Here is a 21,704-nt window from a genome sequence, read left to right on the forward strand (position 1 = left end):
TATAAACAGAGAAAATTGTAAATTAATATTATTTAGTTTTCATAAAAGGTTAGAAAGTTCAACCAGATTGGATAAGAAGTGGTATTAAGGTGAGAACAGCAATCAAGCTTGCCTCTTATGGGTCTTAAAACGCCCTTGCCCCAAATTGAGACCGTAAAGTAGAGAGGTTATAGTGTGCCTTCAGTAATCTCATTCTTTTTCACCATGTTGTTAAAATATCCTTTTAACTCAGTTCACAACTTCTTGCTCTCCCTGTCTGTGGTAATAGCATCCTTACTTTGGTTGCATTTTGCTTGTATCCTGAGGTTATTTTTCTGGATAGCCTACTCATTGGCCAAAGCAAACTTATGGTAAGATGTTCTAATAATTAAGTAGAAAAACAATTATTATACTGTACACATGGGGAGCTATGAGTCAGAATCAACCTTCCAGCAGCTAACAATAACAATATGAATATCTGTCCTAACATATGAACACTGATTTCCTAATGCTCATTTTTCACACAATAGTGGGAGTATAGCGGAAACATAGCAAAAGGAGTTAGAAAACTATAAAGTTCCCCATTTCTTTCCTTCTCTCATTTCATTCAGAAGCACAACATTTTCATTTTTCAGGTTGTCAGAGACACCAAAAGAAGCAGAGCTATCCACCCTTTCTTCCAGCCCACTGTATCTATTAGAATGTATTTAAGTGGAAACAACAGAAAACGCAGCTGAAACTGGCTTGATCAATACAAAGAAATTCATTGGTCGTCCTGCTTGGAAGTTTCAAAAGTATGGTGGCCTCGGGGATGACTTGATTCTGCAGCAGGGTGATTTTAACAAGAACCTGGTTTCTTTCTATATCATGGTTTTGCTTCCAGAACTTCTGTTCATCCTGAGAGTGACTTACAAGATGGCTGCTAACAACTTCCAGGAGTACTTGCTTCCAAATCTAGGACTAAAAAAAAAAAAAAAAGACTAGAGAGAAAAAGAAAAAAAAAAAAAGTCACTTTCAGAAGTTATATGATTCTTGAAATGTCCTAGTTTTTGCAATTTCATTTCTATATTTAAGTTTTCATTGGATAGCTTTCTTCCCTCTTGTCCTACAACTGACACCAAGGATTCAAAACCGAGAACAAAAAGGCGTCAAATACCTAATATTCCAAACTGAACCAAAAATAGTTTAGGTATCAGGCACCTTGATTGTGGCCGTATCGGCTTTGTACTCACCACCGTCAATCCCCGTTACCCTATCCTTCCCGAAGTAAGCAGATTACTAAAAGGAGAAAGAGAGGAAAATCTCCTATATTGGGAGATTTTGTCCTAGGGAGAAAGTGCTGTGGCTTATCCTACCCACAAGGGGGAGCCCTACAAACAAAGTACTCAAAAAAAAAAAAAAAAAAGTTTCTGTTGAGTGGGACTCAGGGCAGCCCCACATGTGTCAGAGCAGAGCTATGTTCCATGGGGTTTCAATGGTTGATTTTTCAAAAGTAGATGGCCAGGCCTTTCTTCTGAAGTGCTTCTGGGTGAGCTTGAACTGTCAACATTTCAGTTATCAGCCGAGTGTGTTAACCATTTGTACTATCCAGGGACTCCTAAAAGTGTTTCCTACCTTCCATTAATAGGGTGACATACCTATAAGGTGGCTATGAGTCCGAATCAACTCAGCGGTGACCTCTAGGTTTGCCTAGGAAAGTTCTGGTTCATGCCTACAGCCCTTTATTCATAAAAGTGACCTGATTTGGACAATGAACTATATGGTCACCCTACCCAACAGCCAAGTGAGAACCAACTCCTTCCAGAAAGGGAGATTGGCTTTTCATTTCCTGGATGAAATTCGGCTTATGCCTTAAATGGATTAATCTACCTGTGCAACCTATTTGACCAAGCAGAAGAGAACTGTCTACATAGCACAGAGTGGAGAGACGGAAAGAATGGAGCAGCCTGCCTTTCCATGGTTTGATGTGGTGAGAATGCAGCAGTTTTCCGAGTCAAGCAGATATTACAGAAGGTACCCAGGTTTGAGCCATCTCTCTGGTCCCCCATCAGAGAGAGCTGGCCACAGGAAGAAGAGAGGCTGTAAGACAGGGGTGGAGTTTGGGAGAAATGGGGAGGCAGGCTTTCCTGGGGTTGGAAGAGGTAGAGCCAACAAACCCCCTGCTTCTGGATTGGGAGATGTAAATGTTCCCCTAAAATCACACATGTGCTTTGGAAGAGCAGCAGTCGATGCCCATCAGACAGAGGGCATCCATAGAGAGCAGTTGTTATGTAGAAAAGTATTCATAGCAGTAAACATACACCAGTGGGTTTAAAGGACTGCCGCTTGTCTCTGCAATGCCTCCTCCTTACATCATCCATGAAGTAGTTAGATCCAGAAAGGAAGGTGAAGCAGTGAAGGAGCAAAAATGGAACGTTCCTTGGTCAGCACTGGGAGAAGAAAAGGTGATGAAATTGAAGTTTTAAATTGGACAAGACTAGACTGCACTTTTTAATAAATGAAAGTGACGAGAAAGCTATGGGATCTCCTAAGATGTCATTAAAGCTTGGGAAAAGGATGATCAATGAAGCATGGTTGAAGGCAATGACTAGAGAAAAATGAAACTATCCTGGGCTTGTATATCACCAAGTTGAGGTTGTCCATTAGATTTATTTGATTAACAACCTTGCCTGCACTTCCACAGCACCCGCCCTTAATAGTTTCATTATTGCAAGTGGCATTTGGGGTTTTGGGAAACTGGTGTGTAGTTTGTTTTATGAGATCATTTTTTTAATAGTGATTTATTTGATTCATAAGATTTAAAGGGTGGGTGTTGATGAACTCTAAATATGTAACTTCCTTTTCTAGAATATATCTTCAAACACCAAAGGCAATAATATCTAACCCAGAAGATAGAAACATAAAAGACTGATATGTTAGGAACCTGCATTTCCATCTTGCTTTGAAGTGCACTAAATAAAAGCAGAGGTTTCAATTGTTATCCATTTTAATTTTCAGATACAGAAGAGTAAGTCAAGTAGGTAACTAGCTTCTACAGATCTCTCCAAGAAAACTGAAATGATCAACTTCAGGCAGCTAATCTAGCACTGGATCTAAACCCCTCAGGGAAACATTTATATTTTACTAGTTTACTCAGAGAAACAGCTCTAGGGATCTGCAGATATCCTCTGTGATTTTGACTGAAGGAAACACTGATGCCAGAGCTGAAGTTTGTGATTTAATCATAGAAGCAATTCAGCCTTTAGCAATCCCATCTCCTAAGAAATCAATAGCTACACTTTCAGTTGTATTAAAGGATTTTTTAACTTCTCCACCTGACCAAGGTATTAATTTATATATGTTCTACTGTCTGACTTTCTGGTTGATATCTTCAGATGTTGGTAGATGAATTCAATGATTCAGTTTGAAAATACTTTCCCCGAGGATTTCCTCTGTCATCATCATCATTATTTTAATTATTTATTGATTCATATACCATTTTCCAAAGGCTGGTGTGCTTTATAGAATTATCCACAAGCATCCAAAGATAACAAATCACATCGACTTCCCAAACATAGTTTGTCAATTGGAGTTGGCACTAAACAGCCTTCAGAAACAAGAATTCCCATTAGATTTAAAAAACAAAAAAGAACAAATAGAAGATGAAACAAACAAAAAATAAATCCAATTGAAGAGGTAGAGAAATTGGAGCAACTAAAATTCACATCCTCAAGACAGTTCACAACCTGTCAGAGTGCCCAGTGCTTGGGAAACATGGAACCATCTACATTGAAGTTTTCCAAATGTCCACATGATGGAGCTCTTCACAATATATGCATTATTCAGAGGCTGTGGTTTTCCATCAATTAAGAAAAACATGGCTTCCTGCTCTGATTTGTTTGATATATTGTTATTAATATTAAGCCATTTCCATTTTCCCTTATAAAGGCTAACACCAATTGAGATATCTCAACAAATGGATACAGTGCTAGAAGAGCTCACTCATCTATGCCAAGAAATTTGGAGGACAGCTGCCTGGCTACCTGACTGGAAGAGATCCATATTTGTACCCATTCCAAAGAAAGATAATCCAACAGAATATGGAAATTATCAAACAATATCATTAATATCACATTCATGTAAATTTTGCTGAAGATCATTCAAAAGAGGTTGCAACAGAACACAGACAGGGAACTACCAGAAACTCAAGCTGGATTGAGAAGAGGACTTGGAACAAGGGATATTATTGTTGATTTCAGGTGGATCATGGCTGAAAGCAGAGAATACCAGTAAGATGTTCACCTGTGTTTTATTGATTACACAAATGCATTCAATTATGTGGCTCATAACAAATTATGGATAACATTGCAAAGAATGGGAATTCCAGAACACTTAATTGTACTCATGAGAAATCTGTACTTAGAACAAGAGGCAGTCGTTTGAACAGAACAAGAGGTTACTGTGTGGTTTAAAATCAGTGAAGGTGTGTGTAAGGGTTGTATCCTTTCAACATACTTATTCAATCTGTATGCTGAGGAAATAATCTGAGAGGCTGGACTATGTGAAGAAGAATGGGGCATCAGGATTGGAGGAAGACTCATTAACAACCTGCCATATGCAGATGGCACACCCTTGCTTGCTGAAAGTGAAGAGGGCTTGAAGCACTTACCGATGAAGGTTAAGTTCACAGCCTTCAGTATGGATTACGCCTCAAAATAAAGAAAACAAAAATCCTCACAACTGAACCGGTAAGCAACATCATGATAAACAGAGAAAAGATTGAAGTTGTCAAGGATTTCATTTTACTTGGATCCACAATCAACACCCATGGAAGCAACAGTCACGAAATCAAAGGATGTATTCTGTTAGACATATCTGCTGTGAAAGGCCTCTTTAAAGTGTTGAAAAGCAAAGATGTCACTTTAAGGACTAAGGTGTGCATGACCCAAGCCATGGTGTTTTCAGTCACCTCAAATGCATATGAAAGCAGGACAATGAATAAAGAAGACTGAAGAAGAATTGATTCCTCTGAATTATGGTATTGGCAAAGAATATCAAATATTCCATGGACTGTCAGAAGTACAAATAAATCTATCTTGGAAAAAGTACAGCCAGAATGCTTCTTAGAAATAAGGTTGGTGAGACTACATCTCATGTACTTTGGACATGTTATCAGGAGGGACAGTCCCAGGAGAAGGATGGTAAAGTATAGGGTCAGCGAAAAAGAGGAAAACCCTCGATGAAATGGATTGACCCAGTGGCTGCAATAATGAGCTTAAGCATAACAACAATTGTGAGGAAGGCACAGGACTGGGTAGTGCTTCTTTCTGTTGTACATAGGGTCACTATGAGCTGGAACCAATTCAATAGTACCTAATAACAACAACAATTTTAGTCAAGACATTTGATTAATGTTTTTGGCATAAAACATTGATATTTAGTTTTATGGACCTTGTGCATGCCTGTTATCTGTTTCCCAGCAACAACAAAAAAACACTTATATTAGTTTATTTTCTTCAGCGTGCATTGGTATTTTCTACAACTTACTTAGGGAAAAGAAGTAAGCAAAAGTGCGGGAGAAAATTGAGAACGTTGTCTTATGATTGAAAAGAGGAGTTTATATTTTCTACGTTTAATAGATCTCCAAAGTTTTCAAAAAAATTCCCACAATCTATCTCCTCAGACAGATCAAGGAAGCAATACAAGAAACCTACAGCAGAAAGGAAATGTCAAGGAAACATCACAGATATAAAACATATTTTTTTCCATGAGCAAATTGTTTCCAGGACATATTTTTTATAAATGTCCAGCATTGCCTTCTGCAGGAATTGTCGGCAAATAATTCAGACACAGAAGTTCTAGAAGGCTAAAAACCATATTTTTTAATGTATTTTTTCCATACAAGCCAATTCTAATTTCAAGTTAAAATGCTGATAAAGTGTGTATCTTTAATCTCTGCTTCTGTCATTTGAAAATGGAAGATTTCAATATAAGTGATTTTATACATATGTATAAAATATGTATATGTATAAAATATACATATTTTATATATACGCATGTGATAGTTAAGATTGCATGTCAACTTGGCTTCGTAGTTATGGAATAATGTAGTTTGGCAGTTATGGAGTTATGTAATTTGGCAGTTTTATAATGATGTAATTATCCTCCATTTTTGTGATATAATGTAATTATCTCTATAATGTGATCTGATGTGATCAGCCAATCAGTTGTAAGGAGGGTTTCATCACGGGTATGGCATGCATCCAATATATATGGACCTTCAGGCAAAGCTTGCTGGCTCTTGCTCACCCTGGATCATGCATCCAGCTTGTCATCATCTAACCTCTGATTCTTGGAGCGTGAGGTAGTGGCATGCCTGGTTCTTGGGACTTGAGCCAGTGGTCGGCCTCCACAGCCTGTGAGCCAGCAGCCTGCCACCTGACCTGGTGATCTTGGGTTCATCAGTCCCTGCAGCTGTGTGAGTCAGGAAAAGACTCCAGCCTAATGTCTGACCCATGGACTTGGGACTTGCCAGCCTCTACAACCACATGAGAGATTTATCTCTCTCTTTTGTGTGTGTATATATATGTGCACTTCACTGGTTTTACTTCTTTAGAGAACCCAGCCTAAGACAATGCAATACTTTGAAAATCACAAATCCTAAAGTTTTTTTTTTTTTTAAGCGAAGATATGTCAGCACTCTGAAAGGTTCTAAACATCACTTGCTCTTATTGCTGTTACTATATTTTTACACAAAGAACACGCACCTTCTATGTTTGCCAACCGCTCCCTCCCCCTGCAGTGAGATAATATTTAATGCTAATTACCTTTTACAACAATATGTAAAAAAAATTGTCATAGTGGCACTTAAGAAAATACCTCGGGGGGGGGGGAGGGAGAAGGAGGTACCTGTTATTTGCATAAATATATGGTACATGGTTTTATGACACCCATTTTAAGTAGCTAGAAGCTGTAACTTGAAATTGGGTTTCTCAAAAAGGAATAATTTTTTTAACCATAATAACAACAAAATTATTACTAAAGAGAAAGGATTCATCCACCAAATTTCTTTGCAAAAGTCAATCATGACGGCAGAGGAACTTGATTAATGGTGCATATGCTATGGAAGCACTGTAAATGAGAATGTTAATTATCTAACTTTTTAGCAGAAAGATAAGAGTTTAACCTTTAGAAAAGAAAGACAAGACTAAATAACCCATGGGAATTAGTAATGGGGTAGTGAGCTTTTTATATTCACAATGGCAACTGAAATCCATCCCAGGTGACAACTGACAGAAACACACAAACATCAGTTTTTACCAAAGCTGACACATGAAGTGTTGGCAGCCTCTCAGCTTCATCCTAAATAAGAATCTACACCTCCCAAGTATTCAAGAAGAAGAGCGTGCACACCAGAGGAAGTTTATTACTATGAGTTTACTTGAAGACAGTTGAGAAGTTAATTAAAAATTCTTGTATTACTAGGGTACCGAAGCTATAACTTTTCAGGTAACTCTTTTATACAGCTATTTATGATAACTCATAAAAACCAAAAACCAAAGCCAGTGCTGTCGAGTTGATTCTAACTCATAGTGACCCTATAGGACAGAGTAGAACTGCCCCATACAATTTCCAAGGAGTGGCTGGTGGATTCAAACTGTCGACCCTTTGGTTAACAGCCATAGCACTTAACCACTACACCACCAGGGTTTCCATGCTCTCCTATAATTCAATGCATGCTTATTTGAAGGTTGTTTTTTATTGACAATTTTTTTATATTAATTACAATCATAATATTGTTCGACCATCATCATTTTCCATTTGAAGGCTATTTTTGTGTTTGTGTTCATCCATTTGTTTTGGGGGGATAGACATTAAATATAATACTTTTTTTTTTTAATAGTAAAACTCTTTGAAATGAGTTTATGTGTACCTGTGCTCTATTTCCCTTTCCTCCTGAAGTTCAAAGTTAATATAAAACAAAGAATTGCAGAAGTCATTTAGCTTAATTAAGTGAATGATAAAAGGGGGAAAAATATTATATTTTAGCAATACATAATATTTTTCATAGTTAAAACTGTACAACGTCCCAGGAAACCTAGACATGTTAGGTCATAGCCCCTCTGAATTGAAATGGGCAAGGAAACAACCTTAGACCTTCACAGAAAAACTACTCCTTCAAGAGGAGGCTTCCCTGGAAATGCTTCCTCAGCATCCTTCAAGGGAACTTCTTCCAGTCTGTTTGCATGTTGGTGTGCTTTAGGCATTCTGTCCTTCACATTTTTCTCTTCTTGCTCCACATGTTACCACGGTAATCGGATTCTTTCAGCCACCACAGATACATTGATAACTTCCAAATCAATACAGTCAGCTGATCTTGATCACCTGCACTCCAGGAAAGTATATCCAATTGCCTGCTGAATATAGCAGGTATGAATCCAGTCTATAAAACCACATGTCCAATAAGTGGATTTTCTTTATTTTTCAATAACTGAGGTTAATCTCTATTTTGAGAACTCATTTCACCTGATAATGGAAAATTAATTTCAATCAGTTGAAGGAGCAACCTGACTTCTCCCCAGACCTGCTTCTAAATTCTGGGGGAATCAGGTGAAGGGCAATCTGTTTATGTGTTCACTCTGTTATGTGCTGAGATGTTCCTGTTTCCTGTTTGTACGTTACTCAGGATACACAAAGATCAGTGCTGCTACCTCCCTTTTCCCGACTTCATTAAGTAATTCCACCTTCAACCGTGTAATGGACATTCTAAGGCATGTGGAAAATATTCGTTTGACCCCAAACCACTCAGGGCTATGGGAAACTCAGAAGGCTTCTCTGACCAGTCTACCTGTACATACCTGGATAAGATTTCTTCTTCTTTTGCCCCTGCTTATTGTGAGAGGGGAAACCCTGGTGGTGTAGTGGGGAAACCCTGGTGGTGTAGTGGTTAGGAGCTACAGCTGCTAACCAAAAGGTCAGCAGTTCAAATCCACCATGCGCTCTTTAGAAACTCTATGGGGCAGTTCTGCTCCGTCATATAGGGTCACTATGAGTCAAAATCGACTCAACAGCAGTGGGTTTGATTTTTTTTGGTTGTGAGAGGGTGCTAAAATCTCACCAAATCTCCACGCTCTAAAGTTAGATGTGAGAGGTCCTTTCTTTCCCTTTTTGGAGCCCACACAATTTTTTCTCTAGTCTAGTGATGGCAAGAGAGTTGTGGAAAAGGATTTTTTTTTTTCATTATATGTTTCTTCTAAATCTTTTCTCTATGCCAGGATCTGGGTTAATAATAACTCTTTTGGTCTGTTTTCTATTGATTAACTCCTCTCTTGTGGTTGTGAGCATGGAATATCCCAGCTACCTGGGCTAGGGAAGGACAGTTGATTCTACAAGAAGGAATTAAAAAACTAATTTACCTCTCAAAATATTATCCTACCTCAACATTGTCTTCATAGATTTCTTCCACACATAACACATACTCAATAGGTCTCAAACTCATCTTCCACCTGAACCTACTCTACCACCTGACCATCTAGTTCATAATCCCAGGCAAAAATGTCTATGCTATCCAAAAGGCTTCTGTACAGCTCAATGTCCATATAGTAACACTGTCCTATTAATTCTAATATTCTAGTGTTCTCAGATCAGTTCCTTTTTCTCTCCTGCCCTTTGGACAGAATATTAATTTAGACCCTAATCATTTACCATTACGATACACTCCAAACTGATCTACCTGCCTCTAGATTTGCATCCTCCCTTCTATTCATCATTTATAGCACTACAAAAACATTTTCTCTAAAATATTACATTATATTAAAAAAACCAAACTCATTGCTGTTGAGTCGATTCCAACTCATAGCGACCCTAATATTTATATTACATATAAAAAGCTTTGTAAATATTTACCCTTTGCCTGAAGCCCCACTCCCTTCGAGATCCAAAAAAAAACAAAACCAAACCCAGTGCCGTTGAGTCGATTCCAACTCATAGCGACCCTATAGGACAGAGTAGAACTGCCCCATAGAGTTTCCAAGGAGCGAATTCGAACTCCCCACCCTTTGATTAGCAGCCATAGCACTTAACCACTATGCCACCAGTGTTTCCATATAAGTAATTTCTACCTGTCCGGTAGGAATCATCAAGCCTCATGACTCCAAGAAGTTCTCCCTGAGGTAACCACACCTCTCCATAACCTCCACACACAACACATGGTGATATGATACTTTACTTATTTGTCTTCTCTCTGACAACACTGCAATGTGATCCAAGTGAGGCATAAATCATATTGAAAAGAAGTATATTTCTGCTCCAAGTGCCTAACATAGTGCTGAGAATATAGTATATTAGATTAATTGAACTGAAGTGACCCTCAACATTCCCAATCAAAAGAACTTGCCTGATGGCTCTCATTCTAGTTTTTCTTGCTCCATTACCAAATTCAGCTTTTGCACAAAGCCTTAATTAGTCTTTGTATGTGAGTGTACTTACCTTACCGAACAATGCCTGTGACTCAGCATTTTAATCTTCTAGCTATATGCATATAAAATTAATCCACAAAAATATATGAAGCACTTACTAATGATATGGAAAATAAAGAGATTTTCAGGAAAAATAGTGAAGTATCCTACATGACTCCATTTAAACAGCATTCACATTGTCATAATAATAAAAAAATAATAATAATGTAGACAGCAAATATTGATCAAGCAAAATGACTACCAAGGAAAGAAAACTGTGTGGGAAAGTTAATAGCTGGAAAGATAATGCCTAAAAGTAAAAAGTTAGGAAGTAGAACATAAACACATTATTTGGAAATATAGAGGGACATACAGGGCCTATGGAAGAGCACAGGAAATGCATGGAACAATCTAGAAGGAATCCTGGGAGTCTAATGGTTTTTAAACAGACTTTCAAAAATCCTACCTCACCCACCTTCACCTTCATTTCTACAGGTCTCAAGTGTGAGCCAACTCCTGAGCCTTTTAGTGATTCTTTAATTAAATCAGATTGCTTCTTGGCTATCCCATGGTTTGGGATTTACTTTTCTTGTCTCTGTTTTGTCTGTTACTGATTGTCATACTGATTTTCAGCTTTGAAAACTTTTGCTGCTGGATCTGTCATTGACTACTCTCCTGTTCTCTTTACCCCAATGGGTTTATGCCTTTAACAAATACATATTCAGTGAATTTTTAGTGGAAATTTCAGACAGAGAAAACAAAAATGTTTACATTCAAACTACCCTTTTTTGCCATGATTTTCTGATCACTTTCAAAAGTTCCGTCACTCTTATTCAGAAAACATTTTCATTCAAGTAATTAACTTGTCTAGCACATGTAACAGCAAAACTCAGAAATTGGTTTTAATTTGAAGTTGTCCGCTATCCGAGTTTTAGCATTCTTCATGCTAGAACTCATGATGAGTACGACTACTGTGGCTGGCTTTTTCTCTATTTCTCCAACTCATGCTTTTCTTCCTCCCACCATCCATCAATCCTCTCCTATACGGACCCAGAAGAGGGAGGAAAGACAGGTGAAGAGTGGAAACGGTATCACTTTTCTGGTTTATGGTACCTGAGTGACCTGGGGTACTCTCTAACTTGGTGCATGTTCAAAGATGAATCTTTCTTTTGAGTCCTCTTTGGAAAACACTCTATCCTTCCCCATCCCACCCCGCTGCCACACACACAGACATTTTGTTGTTGTTGTTGTTGTTGTTTGCCATTGAGTCAGGTCCAGCCAGACTCAGCCATTGAGTCAGGTCCAGACTCACAGCAACCCTATGTACAACAGAATGAAACACTGCCAGGTCCTGCATCATCCTCACAATCATTGTTATGCTTGAGCCCATTGTTGCAGCAATCTTGTCAGTCCATCTTGTTGAGGGTCTTCCTCTTTTTTGTTGACTCTCTACTTTACCAAATATGATATCCTTCTCCAGGGACTGATTTCTCCTGAAAACATGTCCAAAGTATGTGATACGTAATCTCACCATTCTTGCTTCTAAGGAGCTTTCTGGCTGTATTAATTCCAAGACAGATTTGTTCGTTCTTTTGGCAGTCCAGAGTATATTCAATATTCTTTGCCATTACCACAATTCAAAGGCATCAATTCTTCTTCGGTCTTCCTTATTCGTTGTCCAGCTTTCGCATGCATATTAGGCGATTGAAAACACCATGGTTTTGGGTCAGGCACACCTCAGTCTTCAAGGTGACATCTTTGCTTTTTAACACTACAGACGTCCTGGGAATGTCCAAATGTACCTCACTTGGCATGGCAATGACTCTTCACTCTCCTGTTGCTAACAACTCCCTCCTTGACCTCTAGCAGTCCATCCTGCAAAGGCTCTCTGTCCTGGTGTCACAGCTCCTCCAGTGAAACCTTCCAGCACAAAGCTATCTCTCAAGCCTCCTTTCAGCCCATAAATCCTTTGCCTGGACAAATACTTGAAATGCAGGGATTTCCAAGGCAGCATTTCTCTTCACTCTCATCAGCACCACTATGCAGCCACAGATTTTTGCTTTTAGGATTTTCTAGGCATGAATCTGGCCCAATCTTCTATACCTACAGATACAGGGATGCAAGTCAAGCTCTCCTAGGGGTCCCAACAAGCCCCTCAGATTTAGCATGAGATGTGGTAAAAATCATTTCTTCTCTTTTCCCATGGATAGTGGGAATGATCAAGGAATCAATCAAATATCTCCAAGGAAAATATTTCTTAGTCTCTTCAATATTAACACTTTATTCTCTCAAGTGAGCATTAAGGTAAACATTGCAAAACTTGTTCGGGCATTTCCTCAGCAAGTAATGAGTAAGAAACTGGTCTAGGACCTCACTTTGAGATGGTTTGCCTCCTATTATTTCTTTGCTTTTGGGTCCTCAGTCAAACCGAAGATATTCATTGCTGACGAGTTGATTCCAACTCATAGCTGCCCTATAGGACAGAGTAGAACTCCCCCATAGGGTTTCTAAGGCTGTAATGTTTACGAAAGAAGACTGCCAAATCTTTCTCCAGCAGCGTAGCTGGTGGGTTCAAACCACTGACCTTTCAGTTGCAGCCAAGCACTTAATCACTGAGCCACCAGGGCTACGTTAAACCCAAGATACAGTTACATTTTTAAATCCTCTTAAACACTTACTAGCCACCTTTAACCCTTTAACAAATCACTTGACTTCCATAAATTGAAAGGATTGATTCTGATGATCTGTGGGTTACTTCCCATTTACCAAAAAAAAAAGTATTATATATAGATACTATGAAATATTTATATTTGCCTGCATGCTAAGCAAAAAAGTATCAGCACAAAAGTACTCCAATGTAGTAAACTATAAAACCAACAACAAACCATTGCATCAATTCCAACTCGAAGTGACCCTATAGGACAGAGTAGAACTGTCCCATAGAATTTCCAAAAAGCACCTGGTGGATTCAAACTGCCAACCTTTTGGTTAGCAGCTGTGGCATTTAACCACTATGACACCAAAGTTTCCAGTAAACTATAGGAAATGTCTTATCTAGAAACATGATGTAAGTATTGTCTTCATTTAAATATTTAACACCCACTTGATAAAACCGAGTACTAGCCAAGATTTGGAAGAACTAGGATTCTCACTCACTGCTTGTGGGATTGTAAATTAATACAATCCCTCAACACAGGTAGAAGTCAACAGAGAAGGGAACTGGGGAAATGAACCCCAAAAGGGCCATCCCTCTTTCGATACAGAGCAATGGATCTGAGCAAACAGGCCCAAGATGGTAGGTTCTCTTCAAGTGAGTGGTAAGTATACGAGTGTCCATTTTATCATTATCCTTTAAAGTAAACCTGCACAGTACATATCCACCACCTGTCTCTTAGTTTGTCATACTATGGTAGCTGGCTTGTCGCTGAGATGCTGGAAGCTATGTATTTCAAATACCAGCAGGGTCACCCTTGGTGGACAAGTTTCAGTGGAGCCACCAGACTAAGAAAGACTAGGTAGAAATACCTGGAGATCTACTTCTGAAAATTAGCCAGTGAAAACCTTATGGATCACAACAGCACATTTTCCAAATAGCTTACTTTGAACACGTCATTAAGAGAGAGCAGCTCTGGAGGAGGACATCTTGGTTGGTGATGTAGAGAGCCAGGGGGGCACAATAGCCATAACAATGCATTCAAACATGCTGGCAATCATGAGGATTAAGTAGGACTGGGCAATGTTTGGTTCTGTGGTACGTAAAGTCATCATGAGTCGGAGTTGATTTCACAACAGCTACCTCTTATTTTTCTATCTATCTACCTGGAGCCCTGGTGGTGCAGTCGTTTAAGCATTTGGCTGGTAACCAAAAGTTCAGCAGTTCGAATCCACCAGCCACTCCTTGGAAAACCTATGGGGCAGTTTCACTCTGTCCTACAGTTGGAAGTGACTTGACAGCAATGGTTTTTTTAAATCAATCTATCATCTATCTATCTGTCTATCTATCTGTCTATCATCTGTCTATCATCTATCTAATCTATCCATCCATCCATCCATCCATCCATCCATCCATCCATCCATCCATCCATCCATCCATCCATCCATCACTTACCTACCTATATCATAACCAGTACCCAGTGCCGTCGAGTCGATTCTGACTCATAGTGACCCTATAGGACAGAGTAGAACTGCCCCATAGAGTTTCCAAGGAGCACCTGGCGGATTAGAACTGCCGACCCGTTGGTTAGACCTATATCATACATACCCTCTTATGTCGGATATATTTGCAATACATTTTTTAAAAAATTCATTCCTCTCCTATGATGGAAAGACACATATGAATAGTGCATTGTATTAGTAATTTTGATACACTGCAGAAACAGACTTTTCAGACCGTATATTTGCTTTAATGTGAGATCTTTTAAAAATTCTATCAGTTTCCACATTGATAAAATGGACATAATAATACCTATCTGCAGAGTGATTTTAAATTCTAGTGACAGACATAACACAGTGTCTGGCACAGAGTAGAGTCTCAGAGAGAGGGAATGAGCCAGCCCTTTCCTTAATGTAGCTGTAAAAAAGCTAGTGAGGTATTTCTGATTTGGGCGCTTGACCAGAAAAGGAGGAATGATCATAAAATTTCTTTCGCATTCTTAAAGAAGATAATTAACACTCTTCCATGAATTTTTAGCACTGTATTCGTGCTTTGCTACTGGCATATTCAAAAGCAGACGCCAACACTAAGAATTACTGGGGATAAAAGATCCCAGAGTTACAGTACCCATTATTCAAAGGAGTTCAAGGAGAAAATATGTTAAGTACCTGAGGAAGATTGACCCACCCCATCCTAAAGAAACGATTTAAAAGAAAGCAAGGGGACTTAAAATTGCTCCCCATAAACAAGGGCAGGAGTGTGCAGTCTATCGGGGGCTGAAACAATCTCACAAGCAGTGCAATGAATTTTCATTGATATATAAATGGTTGCCTATTATTTGCAACAATGAAGAGGACTAATTTAACAGAAGAATGTAGCAGGAGAGGCAATGCTGCCTTAATAATAGGTTCGTTCTCCGCAGGAATTCACATGAGTGAGTAGGGGACATAAGGACTGTGGCGGGCTGGGGAAGCAAAGGCAGAACCAAATGACTGCAAGCTGCGTGGCACCTTTGCTTAAAAGCCTGATACACCAATGTGCCAAGGAGCTGTTTCGGTGCCCTACTGTGTGACTTAAGAAATTTGACTCCAACCTGACACATTACAAAGGGTAAAGACTGAGCAAAGCTGACAGACCTCAGGGATCTCCATTCCTGGCTGTTACCTTCAGAGTGTCGTCGGGCGGAAGATGAAAGCGGGCCCCTGGCACATAGAGCTGCAGGTGCCCAACCCGACCCTGCCTTCAAAGCAGCAGGGGAAGGAAAGGTGTGCCCTTCACTGGAATCCAATTTGTTAAAGGAAACTGTACCGTCTGTGAAAATATTTACCCTGATTTGGAAATTAGTGGTTGCCTTAGCAACATTTGTATCCCTTGAGGTTCACACACAGTGCTAATTCCAATTCATGGGCACCTTCACAAGTGCGGAATGCAAACAGTGACTTGAGCATCCCATTTGGCATTCCTCTCAGAGGAAATGAGATTTCCCTCTGCCGATAAAAGGTTCTGATAATAACCCCCGCTTACTGATACCTTTCATACACCCAGTGATACGCTGCCAGCTTCGGATTTGACCTCATATATTGCTCCCATTTTACAGATGAGAAATGAGCTACAGAGAAGTTACCTAGTTTTCCCAAGGTGACTCAGTGGATTTTAGCTCAGATCTGGCTGACTTCAAAAATTCATGCTCTTTCCCCATTTCTAATGTGGTTAAGAATAGTAGAAAATTTTAAAGCCACAAAGTACCTTAGGGATTGCCTTCTTTACCTAGTGCTGCTGCACCGGAATGCCCTTTGGCTTTAATAAATAAAAATTATTTTTCTCACAGCTTCTCACAGTTTAGGAGGCTAGAAGTCCAAATCTGGGGCGCTGGCTCTAGGGGAAGGTTTTCTCTCTCCATTGGCTCTGGAGAGAGGTCCTTACTCCTTGGCTCCTTGGTATCTTTGTGCAGTGTGGCATCTATCTTCCCCCATCTCTGCTTGCTTAATCTTCTCCTTTAATGTCTTGTGAGACATTGACTCAAAACCCACCCTGTACTAATTCTGTCTCATTAATAAAGACAACCCATTTCCAAATGGGATTATAATCACAGGCATAGATGCTAGGTTTACAACACAAATTTTAGGGGGACAAAATTCAATCCATAGCGGTTATTCTGCACAACACCCTCAGTTAAAGGATGAGGAAATAGAGACACAAAAAGCCAAGAAATTGACTCGAGGTCACGTGCTCGATAATGGCATATCTGGGAGTAGAGTTTAGGTTTCAAAACTCAACTTGTATGCTCATTTATTCCATGCCACCTCTGAGCCACATAAACTGTGAGGTTCTCAACTTTGGGCTGTATCCCATTCATATTTGCATCTTTTTCCATGGAAAATGTGCAATGAGTAGTTGTTGAAAGAAGGAATAAATGACACTTTCCCACTCAATCTTTATTTACTTAACATACAAACCTGGGAGTATAGGTACAAGAGGGCCAGGAGTAGGGTGAGGCAAGTGAGGCATCAAGAGTGCAAAAGCCAAGGAGACATCCATTCCCATGGTCATGAGGCACCTCACTTGCCTCACACGCCCAGCCCTGAGGTATAATTAATTACCCCATTTGATGCAGGTAAAGGAACTGTTTCAATGCTTTGCCCAAAGTTACCAAGCGAGACCAAAATCTTGATCTAATTCAAATTTATTTTACACCAGTATTAGTTCCTTCAAGAGCTAACAGTTATTTTGTTTGAAAGAAAACAATAACAACAACAAAAAAAAAACTACCTTGAACTCACAGACTCATAAGAATTCGACCAGAGCTGTTTGTACAAGCGGAGATGTCCCTAGGAAATCAGTGCTCTACAGCAGTGTTTATGAAAAATTTGATGTGCGTATGAATCTTTTGAAGATCTTATCAAGTGGAAATTCTGGGATGAGACTTGAAACCGTATTCATAATAAGCTCCCAGATGATGTCAATAGAGTGATCTGTGGATGACACGTTGAGAAACCACATGTTATCTAAAAGGTATGTTGTTGTTGTTGTTAGGTGTCATTGAGTTGATTCCAACTCATGGTGACCCTATGTGACAGAGTAGATGTGCCCCACAGGTTTTTCTTGGCTGTAATCTCCAGGTCTTTTTCTTGTGAAGCTTCTGGGTGGGTTCAAACTGCCAAGCTGTCTGGTAACAGCTGAGAGCTTAACGTTTGTGCCACCAGGGCTCCTTAAAAGATACGTGAGGTAATAAAAAAAAAAACCAGTTGCTATAGAGTTAACTCCATGTGTATCAGAGTAGAACTGTGCTTCATGGGGTTTTCAAAGGCTGATTTTTTGGAAGCAGATCACCAGGCCTTTCTTTCAATGCACCTCTGGGTGAACTTGAACCACTAACCTTTTGGTGTTCAGCCAAGCACATTGATCATTTGCACTACCCAGGGGCTACATCTTAAGTATAAAAAAAATGTATAGGAGACACTTAATGTCATCATTTCCTATTACATTAATTAAATTTTTAGTTGTTATTCATCTACCAGTACTATATTTAGCAAACATCCCTATTTCAATGCTATACATAAACTCTATCAGCATCTATCCTTCTCATCAGAAAGACTGTGACTTCTCTAAGTATATGAGCCTTTAAATATATTCAAGTACATAAGGCATAGATGTTGACGAGACATTTATAAATGTAGGGCGATCATGAAGGTGATAACGTAATGTCCATTGAAACTGTGCCCTTGAGTAGAAAGAGGACTGAACCTTGAATCTAGAAACCAGAGCTCTAGACCCACTCTACCGTGATCAAGCTGGGCAATTTGAGGAAAACTGTTCAATGTCTCTTTGCTTCCATTTTCACAACTATGAAATGAAGTCATTGACTTAGGTGATTAGTAAGGCCTTTTGCAGCTCTGATTTTCTAACTTTCTGCCTGTGCTACTGGCATTTCCCTGTTTTATTAACATCACTTGGTCTCACCAATTGCAATATAGGTAAAACCAAAGTAGAAATAAAAACTGGGAGGATTCTACATTGTGCTGAGACAGCATAAAAAAGATTTTAACATTTTAAATGCAAAACATGAAGGGTTACCAATTGTCCCAGGCCGTTTGGAGCCGTGTACACGCATGGATGCACACTTCATAAATCCAACCTGCACACATTTTCTTTCCATTGTGCAAGGACTCACATTCGTGTCTGTGTTGGCATCAATCACCCTGCAGGTGACAGAAATGTAAGAGGCAAATGGCAGATTCACTTTGCCTCTGGGTTTTCACAGGAAGAAAGAACTAGTCCTAAGCGAATTTAAATGCTGAGGTTTGTCTATGGTGTTTACCAAGCTCCTTTTCTGTGTACTGTCTTTCATGAGCTGATACGCCTGTCCCCAAATTACCAGAATCCTAGTGCTACCAGATTGTCAATCTTACTATATTGTTGCCGGGTGAAAAACCCAGGTTTTGCTCAGCTTGACTTGTTACAGCCAATAAATGAGAGCCTGAGGTGGGAGATCAGAAAGATGCCTTTATTTCGTTGTACAAGGAAAGGAGCAATAGGGGCTATTGCCTCCAAGACTGCTGGCGGACAGCTTGGGGAGGTGGGCTTTTACAAAGAGCAGACAAGGAAATGTAAATACATCATGAATATTCAGGATTGAACTTCACACAGGTGCTCAGAGCTTGGAGATGACTATGCATTTTCTTTTTTTTTTTTGAGTTTAAGTGCATTTTATTTTTAGACAACCTACATGTTTTTGGGTTTTTTTTCCTTAAAAAAAAAATGCCTCCACTCTAAATAAATCAAGGTCAAAATAAATGAAGAGCTCAAGATGACATCAGTCCCATTTGTCTAAGTCCTGGTGTTGTGTGGACGGAAAGCAGCAGCCAGTCAGGCTGACAGGTGATCCAAATAATTACCAAATTTGTTAACATTTGTCCATTTCTAAACCATCCTTCAAGAAAATCATATACGGGGTCACACCATCCTCACGGTAGTCCAGTGGAGCAACCATACCATCTGGATTCGTGTTTTCACCAATAAAGAACTGGTAGTTTTTTTAAATTAGCAAGGATGTGCTTGATTTGTCCTGCAGCCCCTGTCATAAAAGGTTTTACTCTTTCTGCTCTCTGTTCTTCAAGTTCGCCTTTGATTGATTTCATGTAATCTTTGATGTACTTCTTGTAGGCTTCTTTTGTAAAACTGGTTTCCTGCAAGTGATGGTTGATGGCAATATCAACATCAGCGATTACTGTGCTTTCGGTTCCTTCACCATCGAGGCCTTCAGCTGAGGCATTTCCACCAATGAGCGAGTCGTCAGTGTTACCCTCTGTCCTACTGACCATCTTCCCCTCCACCTCCAGGCGCAGCCCGTCCGTGATCTCCCGGATCCTGTAAACGTAGGAGAACATCTCATCATGGCTGATGAGGTCCAGGTAGATGATCATGGTGGCGGCTGAGGGGAGGCGACGGTGGCGCTAGATTAGCAGGAGCCCGGAGCCCAGAGCGAGGGCAGTGCAGCCGGAGCGGCCCACGGGGCAGCGGGGAGCGGGCGGAAAAAGCTGCATTCTCTTTAGACAAGGGTTTGATCCCCAGGATGGAGGAAGGGATGAATTATTTATTTATTTATTTTTCATTAGGATGTTAAGTCTCCATCCAGAGGTGGGTTGAAGCCATCTATGGCCGGTTCTGTGTTATCTTGTCAAGGACAATTTTAGGACAACGTGCAGCTTATTCTGCTCAGTGTAGGAGGGTAAGTCAGAGCAGGAGTCTCTCAGAAGGGTTGGGCTCTGAGGCTGCCTGCCTCAATATTGTCACCTAGCTATCCAAAGTTCCCTGCTTCAAAATCCCATTAAGACCAAGGCCTCCTCCACAGTACCCTTATGCTCCCAAATTACCTCTCATCCTTTCCATTTCCTCTCCTTATCAAAATTTCTACTTCTTTGATGCTTTGAGCAAGTTGTGGAAAAAAGATATTTCTGGTTAATTCTGAAACAAAATAGTGGAGGCAACCTGTATTTAAAATTTCTGATGCATTATGTAGTAAATGTTTTGTTTCTCTGATCCGCCATTCCCCTGTGAAGTAGTACCTTTATGCCTTGCCACGTATGTAAGTTTATCTTGATGTTTTGCAAATGCTTTAACCCAGTGCTAGTTTCAGGGTGGTACAGTTAATGCCCTCAACTACTATTCGAAAGCTTAGAGCCCATCCAGAAGCACCTTGGAAGAAAGGCCTGGCTATGTACTTCCAAAAAAATCAGTCATTGAAAACGCTATAGAGCACAGTTCTACTCTGACACAGATGGAGTCAACATGGATTGGAAATGGCTTGATGGAGCTTGTTAAGTTGCAGGCTTCCAGGACCGTGCTAGGTAGTCAACCGAGATATAAGGCCCAGAGTCCCATTGAGAGAGAGGACCAGAGTCCCAATTCAGGAAGGAAGCCTTTAAACTGAAAGAAATTGATTATTGTTTGTTCACAAGGTCATTGGATTGGTCTATTAAACATGTATTATGTGCTTAATATGTGCCAAACATGGGCTAGGTACTACAGATATAAAATGAAAAAAAAAAAAAGAATAAAGAATGGCGTTAACCTTCAAGAAATCTGTAATTTAGGTGAAAAAATGATAAAAAAAATATTACAACTCTTTGATAAGATGAAATAAATTTGATGAAAAAATGGGCGGGGTTAGGTACGTATAGATCTGACCTTGAACACTGCCTATGACACTAGCTGCGTGGATTCCAGCAAGTCACATAACGACTCTGAGTTTTATTTTCCTTATCTGAAAAATACATAGAAAAATATGCACATACAACACATATTTTGTAGGATTATTTAGAAGAAAAACACAAAAGGCACATAACTTGGTGCCAGTGTGCCGGGCATAGAAGACATTCTATACCTGGCAACTATTATCATTATTTTACTATGGTTAGGTCAAACCCAGGTCACCTGATACATAGAAGCACAAATGGCTCAGAATTTGTGAATCCAGGGATATTTCTGGAACTTAGCTATGGCTCAATAGGACAAGTATAAATTTGGTAAATGAATAAGAGGGTAAAGGTCGTAGTGGCTACCAGGCAAAGAGTGCCGCATGCACCAATGCACAGAGTCGAGAAAACGTGATAGTTTGGGGGACTGTTAGTGGGACT

General features: G+C 39.7%; 1 pseudogene; it reads right to left on the reverse strand.

The window, feature by feature from the left end:
- Positions 1–19,349: 19,349 nt before the first annotated feature.
- LOC100660281 (translationally-controlled tumor protein-like) lies at positions 19,350–19,991 on the reverse strand (annotated as a pseudogene).
- Between the last annotated feature and the right edge of the window lie 1,713 nt (positions 19,992–21,704).

This window comes from Loxodonta africana, chromosome 20 (genome assembly GCF_030014295.1).
Source record: "Loxodonta africana isolate mLoxAfr1 chromosome 20, mLoxAfr1.hap2, whole genome shotgun sequence".
NCBI classification, from domain to species: domain Eukaryota; kingdom Metazoa; phylum Chordata; class Mammalia; order Proboscidea; family Elephantidae; genus Loxodonta; species Loxodonta africana.